Source organism: Martes martes (assembly GCF_963455335.1).
Source record: "Martes martes genome assembly, chromosome: X".
NCBI classification, from domain to species: domain Eukaryota; kingdom Metazoa; phylum Chordata; class Mammalia; order Carnivora; family Mustelidae; genus Martes; species Martes martes.
In genome coordinates, this window is record NC_137897.1 from 100409129 (window position 1) to 100420144 (window position 11016).

An 11016-nucleotide genomic window follows, 5' to 3' on the forward strand; every position below is an offset into this window, starting at 1 on the left:
GGCAAAGTACTGTGCTAATATGTTGGCTCAACAACCTGTTGGGGAGATTTAATCCCCACTTTACAGAGTAGAAAAGAAAGGCTAGGAAAGGTTTCTGCTTTTGGTAATATGTGCCTAGTATCATTTGACTTTACACACTATGTACCTGTATCAAGTTTTTTTTTCATTATTTTTAAATACCCAGAATCAGATCTGGAGCTTATTAGTATGCTTTCACTGGTGTAAGGGTATCTGAAATTGGGCCCAATTTTAGTTTTACTGTTTTACAGAATTTGGTCTATAGTTATCAAAGTCCCAAGATTATAGAGACCAAGAATAACATGAGTAGTGAATCTTAGTTATTTAAATAGTACATCCTCATATATCCAGAATTGAAATCCCTATATCACAGAAATGTTCATTCATTTAGATCCAGCATAAGCTGTATCCATATAGGATAAAATCTGGCACCATACCTTTCCACTAAGATAGGACAGATATGGAGAAGGCTGAAATTGTAGTAGAAATTTAGACTGTGTATCAAGGCATGTTTATCTTCAAGTTATGGTAAGTTTCAATTGAGGTACAGGAAAATAAAACTACGTGGCATTTAAAACAAAATGAAATTTTTAGGAGATTCTAAAGGCTTGAGATGCAGATTCTAGACAGGCAGCTTTCATGTTCAGTGTTTTAGTCATGCCTCATTTAGTGTCAAGGAATAGAAAGTCATGAAAATTAACTCAAGTATAAATTATCCTTCAGAAGTTGAGTAAAGTTATTGCCTTATCAGAATAAAGGTATGTAGTAAAAGTGGGCGGCAAAACAGTTAACTTTAACTCAGGGAACTACATGAGGATTCATTGGTCAAAGTAGCAAGAACTCTGTCAAAGGTTGTAATATACATTACTGACACATACACTTACTTCTCTCTGCACCAGAAGTGGAGCTTGAGATTGCTTAAATTAGGGATATCAAATATGTAAAACATGTCTTCTGCACTGTCATGCCTACTATAGGAATCAGTAATTGATCACAGCACCCATTCCTGGATACCACCACATAAGAACTCAAAAGTATTCTAAGCAGTTACTGCCAATTTATTAGTGTTGGAATGGGATAAAAAATATTTCCTGCTACTAGGTTCTTGTACTTTCTAGATTGAATCTTGGAAGTGAGTCAGAGCAATACTATAAATAGAGAGATTAGTGAATCCAGCTCAGAACAAACTGAGACATGAAAAGGCAGTCAAAATGAGGTGAGCATGCTAAGACAAATAAGAAAGCAATGTATGTGTGTTAAGCTCTGTCTCTCTGTGCTCTTTTGAATCATAACCACCTGTCACAGAAATTGGCATGGCATGTGATAGAACCAGCACCTTTTTGAATCAAGCAGATGTAGATGGATATTTATATACATATTTATAAGCCTCAGGACCTTAGGCAAGTTATTTAAATGTTTGAAAGTCAGATAATTCATCTGTACAATGAGAATAATCAGATCCACAGGATAGGATCTATATAATTAAATTATGCAATATTTGTGAAAGCATGGTATCTGCATGTGGTAGGTTTTGATAAATGCTAAATAAGAAAGAAGTGCAATGTAAAATGATTTGAAAACTATCAGCCACAACCTAAAAGTCAGTGATCATCTTTCTTCCTCTGAATTCTTATATCTAGGAAACATTAATAATGATTAAAAAAAAAAAAAAACCAACAACGATGGAACCCAGAAAAGGCATACCACAGGTTCATTTGATTGTACCTTAAGTCCAGTTCTAAATTTAGGCAAAAACCAGGTTGTATGAATCCCACCTCATATTTGCAGGTGGTGTCCATGATCCCTGGATTTAACTCGGACCTGGACTGGAAAGAGAGTCTACCTTGCCTCTGGGATTCCCTATATAAGGATTATTTTAGAATGTCAGGGATTTCCAACTGATCTTGGGTCACACTGGTAGCATGAGTCACTAATGCAGAGAAAGAAATGCTGCAGGTCTCCACCTTGTCTCCATAGGAAGGAACAAAAATCAGATCAAACTCTGTATTTCTGCTTCAACTAGGTGGTACCCAGCAGCTCACTGTTGTATAATCACTTTTGTACTTTGAATATAACATAAAACTGCTTTCCCAGACATGTTTCTCAGACCTCTCACAGGACCACCAGGTCAAAACTGCTTTTTTCCCCCTAAAGATACCAGGAAAATCTTATTTTGCTATGTGTCCATGAGGTAAAATTAAAGAGCTTCCTGGCATGCAGCTGTAATAATTGGGAATGTTTCAATGTTCTTCAGAGGCTAAAGGGACAGCATAACTTGTGTGCAATCATAGATTATCACCTTAATCAAAATTTAGCTATTCATTGCTTTCTTCTTTATCTGAAGAGGCCTACCCTGCATGCCAAACAATTCTTATTTTTCCATAGAATTGGTGGAGAATCACAGAAATTCTAAAAGAGGCAATTATACAAATTCACATCTGTCTTCGAGATGTATGAAATTTGTACATATCTATTTTCTTTGCTGTAACTTTAGTACTTTTACTAATGAGAATTACGGGGTTATAAGACTCAAAATGTTGGGGGCGCCTGGGTGGCTCAGATGGTTAGGCATCTGCCTTTGGCTCAGGTCATGATCCTATGATCCTGGGATCGAGCCACACATCTGGCTCCCTGCTCAGGCAGGGAGTCTGCTTCTCCCTCTCTCTCCCCATTGTCCCCCCTGCTAGTTCTCTCTCACTCTCTCTGCCAGAAAAATAAAATCTTTTAAAAAAAAGACTCAAAATGTTGGATCTGAAGCATTCTAAATTTGCAGCGGCTAATCAATAGAGTGAATGATACACATGGAAACAGTTGAGAAGTAACATTATACACAAGAGGGGGTGTGTAGGATAATAAATAACCATTCCACCTACTGAAAATAACTTTCTATTCCTAACTTTGGGCTTCTCAAAAAGACTCTTCATTTTGATGCCATTAATTCCCCAGGAAGATTCTTGCCATCTTTCTGGCACTGCCCTCTCAGGATCCAGAGAGCATTTGCTAAGTCTTTCTGCTCTCCTTTCCTTTCTGAAAGCTTCTTCTTGCCTTTCTCCATCCTCTTAACAGTTTAGTTTAGCTGGTCCTTCTTAGTGAGACAAATGACCTAAGAAAATGTGCTGTGTTTTGTTGAGAGAGTTGCTGAATAATATAGGACATGGAAGACCTGAAGTCATATGAAGGAAGGAGTTAATGGCTAACCTTCATACAATGGTTGCACTCTAGCCACCCAGAGAAATAGCCTCTTGGTAGAGACTTCTACACAGAACGGATTTTAGTCTCTTTCTCATTCTAATCTGCTACAAGCATTCCTTCTAAATCCACTCACCATGCCCCTAAGATCCTCCCTCATAGTACCCAGATCAAAGACAGAACATTTGATCTTACCTGGGTCATTGCTTTTCACCCCAGGAGCTCCTTCAATTAAAGTACAATTCAACTTCACTACATGCCTGCCTTAAAGAATAGCTGAAATGGACCATGCAATTTCCATCTCTCTATATCATGTCCCAGATCTCCAACCACCACCCAGCCCCTTTTTCTTCTCAAACCAAATGGGCTACTGAGATCTATTCTCACTTTGGAAAAAAATAAATGGCCTAATAAAAGGTCTACAACTTCAATGTGGAGTTGAGGTTTGGGGGGAAAGTGACTCTATAGTATTTTCCATGGTACTAAGGTTGGGCCCTCATTTAACTGTTGGGCAATTCCTTGCCCAATTTCACAGGACGATGTTAAATTAGGAACGGTCAGGTTTTTCCTCTTTACAAGCTGCCTCCATTTTAGTGCTATGGATCAGATACAAGAATTTTTCATGTTCATACACTATTTATATGTCATCATTAGCAGATTAAGAAAATTTGAAATTCCTGTTTAGGTTGTAGCAGAAATCACTGGAGCTAAGGGCTTGAAAAACAAGTAGTAAAGGAATACACAGAGACAATCCAGACAGAGATCAGGAGGAAATTATAGTGGATACCTTTCCATTGTCTGTTGTCTCATTCTCCTCTGACTTTCCTCATGCTATTGCCTGCTACTTTCTTTTTTCCTTACACAAATGTGGGGTTTCCTGCAATTGTGCTCTTGTGCCCTTAGTTAAAACTCCTTATTTTCCATGTTGCTTTTTAGCATCTCCCTTCCTGGCTACTTTCAAATGCTAGAACAGCTTTAACTTCAGATCTGTTCAAGCCTAGATCACAGGTCAACTCTTAGGAAATGGGTTAAAGCACCCACTCACAGATAACCACAGCATATCAGGTTCACACTTGGCCTCTTGCTGTTCTTTTATCTGTATATGTGTTTGTATGTTTGTATGCCTGAGTCAGTCCTATAAACTTAACTGGAAAACGCATAGTGCAGTAAGTTGGTATAGTACAGTAGTTAAAAACATGGGCTTTGGAGTTACAGAGATGGACTCATATTCTATCTCTAGAGATTTCTAACCCATATAGCGGTGGGAAAATTACTTAAACTCTCCTCTGAAAATAGTAGTGTAAGAGTAAGAATTCAATTACTTCAAGAGTAAGAATATGACTTGCTATAGCAGATTTCTTCACTAGCTCAATTCCATATACCTGTAACAAAAAATAGTCATGATAGATTCTAGAAGATTGAAGTGGAAGAGGCCTTAGAGATCATGCTGTCTGATCCTCCCTCAGGTCATTTTGGCAGAATGTGGCATACCCAGAGTTAAAGCTCAGGATTCATTACTAACTTCTTTAATTTATTCCAGTCTGTCTCTGTGATATAATTTCAAGAATGGCTTTTCTGCATTAGCTTTTTCCAACACAGTCTGGTGGGAAAGGGAGTTATAGCAAGCTTTGTGCTACAGGGATCCAAAAGCACAAGGTGAATGCAAAAGAAAGGAAAATAACCAGATGTTCTGCATGTCAGAAGCTTGCACTTTAAGTGAAGAGCAAAGATATACATATATGTGCTCATCATGCACATGCCATCACAGATACACATGAACTCAACACTAAGGACAATGACAAGGCAAAGGAACAAAATGTTCAAAGTTGTAGTGCAATATAAGTTAATGAGAGCTGAGTGGACCAATTAAAAAATAATAAAAAAAAAAAAGATGGCCGGGAAGTAGGAGGAGGTGCCATTTCAACCTGTACCCTAAAGTGAGCTGATTACCTACCAAAGAACTCCGATCACCCATGAAATCAGCCTGAGATCAGAATTATACACGTCTGGATCTCTACAGGGGCAGAAGACACCAGTGGGGAGGTAAAGTGGAGTGGGAACGTTGGACTGATATCGGAAGGTAAACAAAAGGGGGAGGAAGCCACCAGAGGCTACCGATTGGAAAGTAATACCCCAATATGAGAGTGCCCTGTGTCTGGGGGCCAGCATTAACTTGGAGTCTGGTTGAAAGCACTCAAAAAGAACAAAGGATTGTGGGGGGAAATTGTGGGAATCGGGGAGGTTGTGGACAGGGGCTTAAGTCCCTGGACCAGGGCAGCCTCCCCTGGCACTGAGCCAGAGAGTGCGGCAGAGATAAAAGGTCTTGGTCCCTGAGCCAACAGCTCCCCAAAAACGCGTGGGGTCTGGCTCCTGTGAGGGGCTGGGAGCCTCCCCAGATGACAGAACACTGCGCCATGCTATCAGAGCCTGAGATGCACGCGCCCCACACACTCCCCCTGAGAGAGGTGTGTGAAGGCCCAGCCTGGTGCTCTCGGACCCATGCACCACGCTTGCAGAGCCTGAGACGCTCGCGCCCCACACACTCCCCTGGGAGAGGTGCGCACAAGCCAGGCTCTCTTAGACATGGAAAGACCAGGCACTCCCAGACCGGGCCAGCGGGAAAATCTCAGTGTGCGATCACTGCTTGGAACCTCTCTGGCGGTCTGGAGCTGCCCAGACAGCCACAGCTGCCTTGGTTTTGCGTACAAGCAGGAGATCCTGCATCCCCAGGGACCGCGACTTGGAACGTGCTCTGCCAGAGGCCAAGGAGGAATTTACATGGGCTCTGCAGCACCCACAGGGGAGCAGACTGAGGCTTCTCTCTGAGAGGGAGTTCAGGGTGCAGTTTGCTGTTGCCTAAACCTCCAAAAACCATCAAAAGCTGTCAAGGCGAGAGAAAAGAAGTGAACAAACATAAAAACCCCCAGAGAACAAAAGCCTGAAAAAACCGGTTTCCTCAGAGCCCACCCCCTTGAGGGGGGAGGGAGGACTTAATTCAGGGAACATCAATGACTGAAAACCCACGTGGCAGCCCCCTCCCCCAGAAAACAAACCAGGAAAGAAAAAAAAAAAAGAAGACTACAAGAGAACAACCACCACTACTTCATAGATACAACTTTTATTTTTAACTCGTTCCCACTATTCTGGTTCATTTTTTCTTTATATAGATAATTTTTTAATCTATTGATCATCACAGTGAGATGTCCAGTACATCAAATTCCATAATAACCTTCTAACCTGAACTTTTTGATACATACACCTGTGTTTTTCTTTGGCTTTTCTATTTTTTAAATTTTTTTTAATTTCAGTTTAGTTTAGTCTACTTTATTCCTTCTTTATTTTTATTTTCTAATATTCATATAGAGTTAAACTTCAAGGTAACCCCCTTTCCCCAATCAATGCTACTCCTATAGGTAAACCAATTTTTAATCCCCCTTTATCTTAGGAAAGTTGAGTCCTTTAACAAAGATATCAAGATACATCCAGGAAGAATCAAAATAAACTTCCTCACCCACACTGAGAATTTATAACCACTCTCCCATCTTTTTTTCCACCAGTGTTTCTGTGTATTTGTGTTTGTCCTGATAGTATATAAAGTTTATATTTGGGGTTCTTTTTGACGAGGTTCTTCCTTTTTTTGCTTATATATATATATATTTTTTTTTTCTCGGCATATACTTTTATCAGTCTTTTTGTTTGTCTGTTTTTGTTTGTATCCTTCATAAATCTTACCTTGTGGCCCATTTGGGCTGAACCTTCTCTTTTATCTTCCCTTTTTTTCCTGTCTCTCTCTCTCTTTTTTTTATTTTTCTTTTCTTTTTTTTCTCATTTGGGTACAGAATCCTGATTACTCAGAAGCATTCTAGGGTGCACCTTGACTGCACCACGGTCGATACAACCAGCTACATCTATTCACCCATCTCTCACCAAAATGACTAGGAGGAGGAATGCCCAACAGAAGAAAAATACAGAGGATGGGCCTTCTGCAATAGAGCTAAAGGCTATCAACTTAGACAATATGTCAGAAAGAGAATTCAGGCTAACAATTATCCATGCAATAGCTAGGTTGGAGAAAGCCATGGATGACCAAATGGAATTGATTAGGGCAGAACTGAAAGCCACCAGGGATGATGTTCAAAATGCTCTCAATGAGTTCCAATCTAATATAAATTCTCTAAAAGCTAGGGTAACTGAGACAAAAGATAGAATTAGTGATCTGGAGGACAAACAGATAGAAAGAAAGGATCAGGAGGAAGCCTGGAACAAATAGCTTAGAAGCCACGAAAACAGAACCTGGGAAATAAATGATGCCAGGAAACATTCCAACGTCAGAATTATTGGAATCCCTGAGGGGGAGGAGAAAGAAAAAAGACTAGGAGATATAGTGGAACAAGTTCTTCATGAAAATTTTACCAATCTCGCAAATGGAACCAGCGTTCATGTACTAGAGGCACAACGGTCTCCCCCCAAGATTATAGATTCCAAAAAAAACATCAAGGCACCTGATAGTAAAATTGAGAAATCATAATTGTAGATAAAATCTCTTGAAAGCCGCTAGGACAAAGAGGCTCCTTATGTACAGAGGAAAGCCCATCAGAATAATGTCAGACATGTCCACAGAGACCTGGCAAGGCAGAAAGGGCTGGCAAGATATATTCAGGGCACTAAATGAGAAGAACATGAAGTCAAGAATTCTTTATCCAGCAAGACAGACATTCAAAATGGATGGAGAGATAAAGAGATTCCAAGACCCACAAGGCTTAAAAGACTATGCAACCACCAAGCTGACAGTGCAGGAAATATAAAGGGGGGTTCTATAAAAGAGGAAAAATCCTAAGAATAGCAATGAACAGAAATATAGAGACAATCTACAGAAAGAAAGACTTCAAAGGTAACACAATGTCAATAAAAACGTATCTATCAATTATCATTCTCAATGTGAATGACATAAATGTGCCCATAAAATGACACAGGGTTGCAGATTGGATAAAACGGCAGGACTCATCCATATGTTGTCTACAAGAGACCCATTTTGAACCTAAGGATACACCCAGACTGAAAGTGAAGGGATGGAGAAGCACCTTTCATGCCAATGGGCCTAAAAAGAAGGCCAGGGTAGTGATTCTCATATCAGATAAATTAGATTTTAAACTAAAGACTGTAGTCAGAGATACAGAAGGACACTACATAATTCTTAAAGGGACTATCCACCAAGATGATCTAACAATTGTAAATATTTATGCCCCCAATATGGGAGCAGCCAATTACATAAGAAAACTATTAATCAAGATAAAGAGTCATATTAATATGAATACATTAATAGTAGGAGATCTTAACACGTCTCTCACAGTAATAGACAGATGATCCAAGCAGAAAATCAATAAAGAAACAAGAGTGTTGAATGACACATTGGACCAGATGGACCTCATAGATATATACAGAACATTCCACCCTAAAACAACAGAATATTCATTCTTCTCAAGTGCACATGGAACCTTCTCCAGAATAGACCACATAATGGGTCACAAATCAGGACTCAATGGATACAAAAAGACTGAGATTATTCCCTGCATATTCTCAGATCACAGTGCTTTGAAACTGGAGCTCAATCACAAGGAAAAGTTCAGAAGGAACTCAAACACCTGGAAGCTAAAGACCACCTTGCTTAAGAATGCTTGGATCAGCCAGGAGATCAAAGAAGCACTTAAACAATTCATGGAAACCAATGAGAATGAAGACACTTCAGTCCAAAACCTATGGGATGTAGCAAAGGCGGTCCTAAGGGGGAAATGCATAGCCATCCAAGCCTCCCTCAAAAAAATTGAAAAATCCAGAATACACCAGCTGTCTCTGCACCTTAAAGAACTGGAGAATCAACAACAAATTAAACCAACTCCACACACAGGAAGGGAAATAATCAAGATTAGAGCAGAGAACAATGAGGTAGAAACCATAGATACAGTAGAACGTATCAATGAAAGTAGAAACTGGTTTTTTGAAAGAATCAATAAGATCGATAAACCATTGGCCACACTAATCCAAAAGAAAATAGAGAAAGCCCAAATTAATAAAATAATGAATGAAAAGGGAGAGATCACAACTAACACCAAAGAAGTAGAAACAATCATCAGAAGTTATTATCAACAGTTATATGCCAATAAGCTAAGCAACCTAGAGGAAATGGATGCATTCCTGGAAAACTATAAATTCCCAAAATTGAACCAGGAAGAAATTGACACGCTGAATAGACCGATATCTAGTAACGAGATTGAAGCAGTGATCAAAAACCTCCCAAAAAACAAGAGCGCAGGACCTGAAAGATTCCCTGGGGAAGTCTACCAAACTTTCAAAGAAGAAATAACACCTATTCTCCTGAAGCTGTTTCAAACAATTGAAGCAGAAGGAAAACTTCCAGTCTCTTTTTATGAAGCCAGCATTACCCTGATGCCCAAACCAGGCAAAGACCCCACCAAAAAGGAGAATTTCAGACCAATATCCCTGATGAATATGGATGCTAAGATTCTCAACAAGATCCTAGCAAACAGGATCCAACAGCACATTAAAAATATCATCCACCATGACCAGGTGGGATTCATCCCTGGGTTACAAGGATGGTTCAACATTCGCAAATCAATCAATGTGATAGAACAAATCAATAAGGGAAGAGAGAAGAACCACATGGTCCTCTCAATTGACGCAGAAATAGCATTTGACAAAATCCAGCATCCGTTCCTGATTAAAACGCTTCAAAGTATAGGGAGAGAGGGAACATTCCTGAACTTCATAAAATCTATCTCTGAAAGACCCACAGCAAATATCATCCTCAGTGGGATAAAGCTTGCAGCCTTCCCGCTGAGATCAGGAACATGACAAGGATGCCCACTCTCACCACTCTTGTTCAACATAGTATCAGAAGTCCTAGCAACAGCAATCAGACAACAAAGAGAAATAAAAGGTATCCAAATTGGCAATGAAGAAGTCAACCTCTCTCTCTTCGCAGATGACATGATTCTTTATAGGGAAAACCCAAAAGACTCCTTCCCCAAACTACTAGACTCATACAGCAATTGGCAGGATACAAAGTCAATGTACAGAAATCAGTGGCTTTCTTATACACTAACAATGAAAATACAGAAAGGGAAATTAGGGAATCGATTCCATTTACTATAGCACCAAGAACCATAAGATACCTCGGAATAAACCTAACCAAAGAGGTAAAGGATCTCTACTCAAGGAACTACAGAACACTCATGAAAGAAATTGAAGAAGACACAAAAAGATGGAAGACCATTCCATGCTCTTGGATCGGAAGAATAAACATTGTCAAAATGTGTATAATGCCTAGAGCAATCTATACTTTTAATGCCATTCCGATCAAAATTCCACCAGTATTTTTCAAAGAGCTGGAGCAAATAATCCTAAAATTTTTATGGAATCAGAAGAGACCCCGAATCGCTAAGGAAATGTTGAAAAACAAAAATAAAACTGGCGGCATCACGTTACCTGATTTCAAGCTTCACTAGAAAGTTGTGATCACCAAGACAACATGGTACTGGCATAAAAACAGACACATGGACCAGTGGAACAGAGTAGAGAGCCCAGATATGGACCCTCAACTCTATGGTCAAATAACCTTCAACAAAACAGGAAAAAATATCCAGTGGAAAAAAGACAGTCTCTTCAATAAATGGTGCTGGGAAAACTGGACAGCTATATATAGAAGAATGAAACTCGACCATTCTCTTACACTGTACACAAAGATAAACTCGAAATGGATAAAATACCTCAACGTGAGACAGGAATCCATCA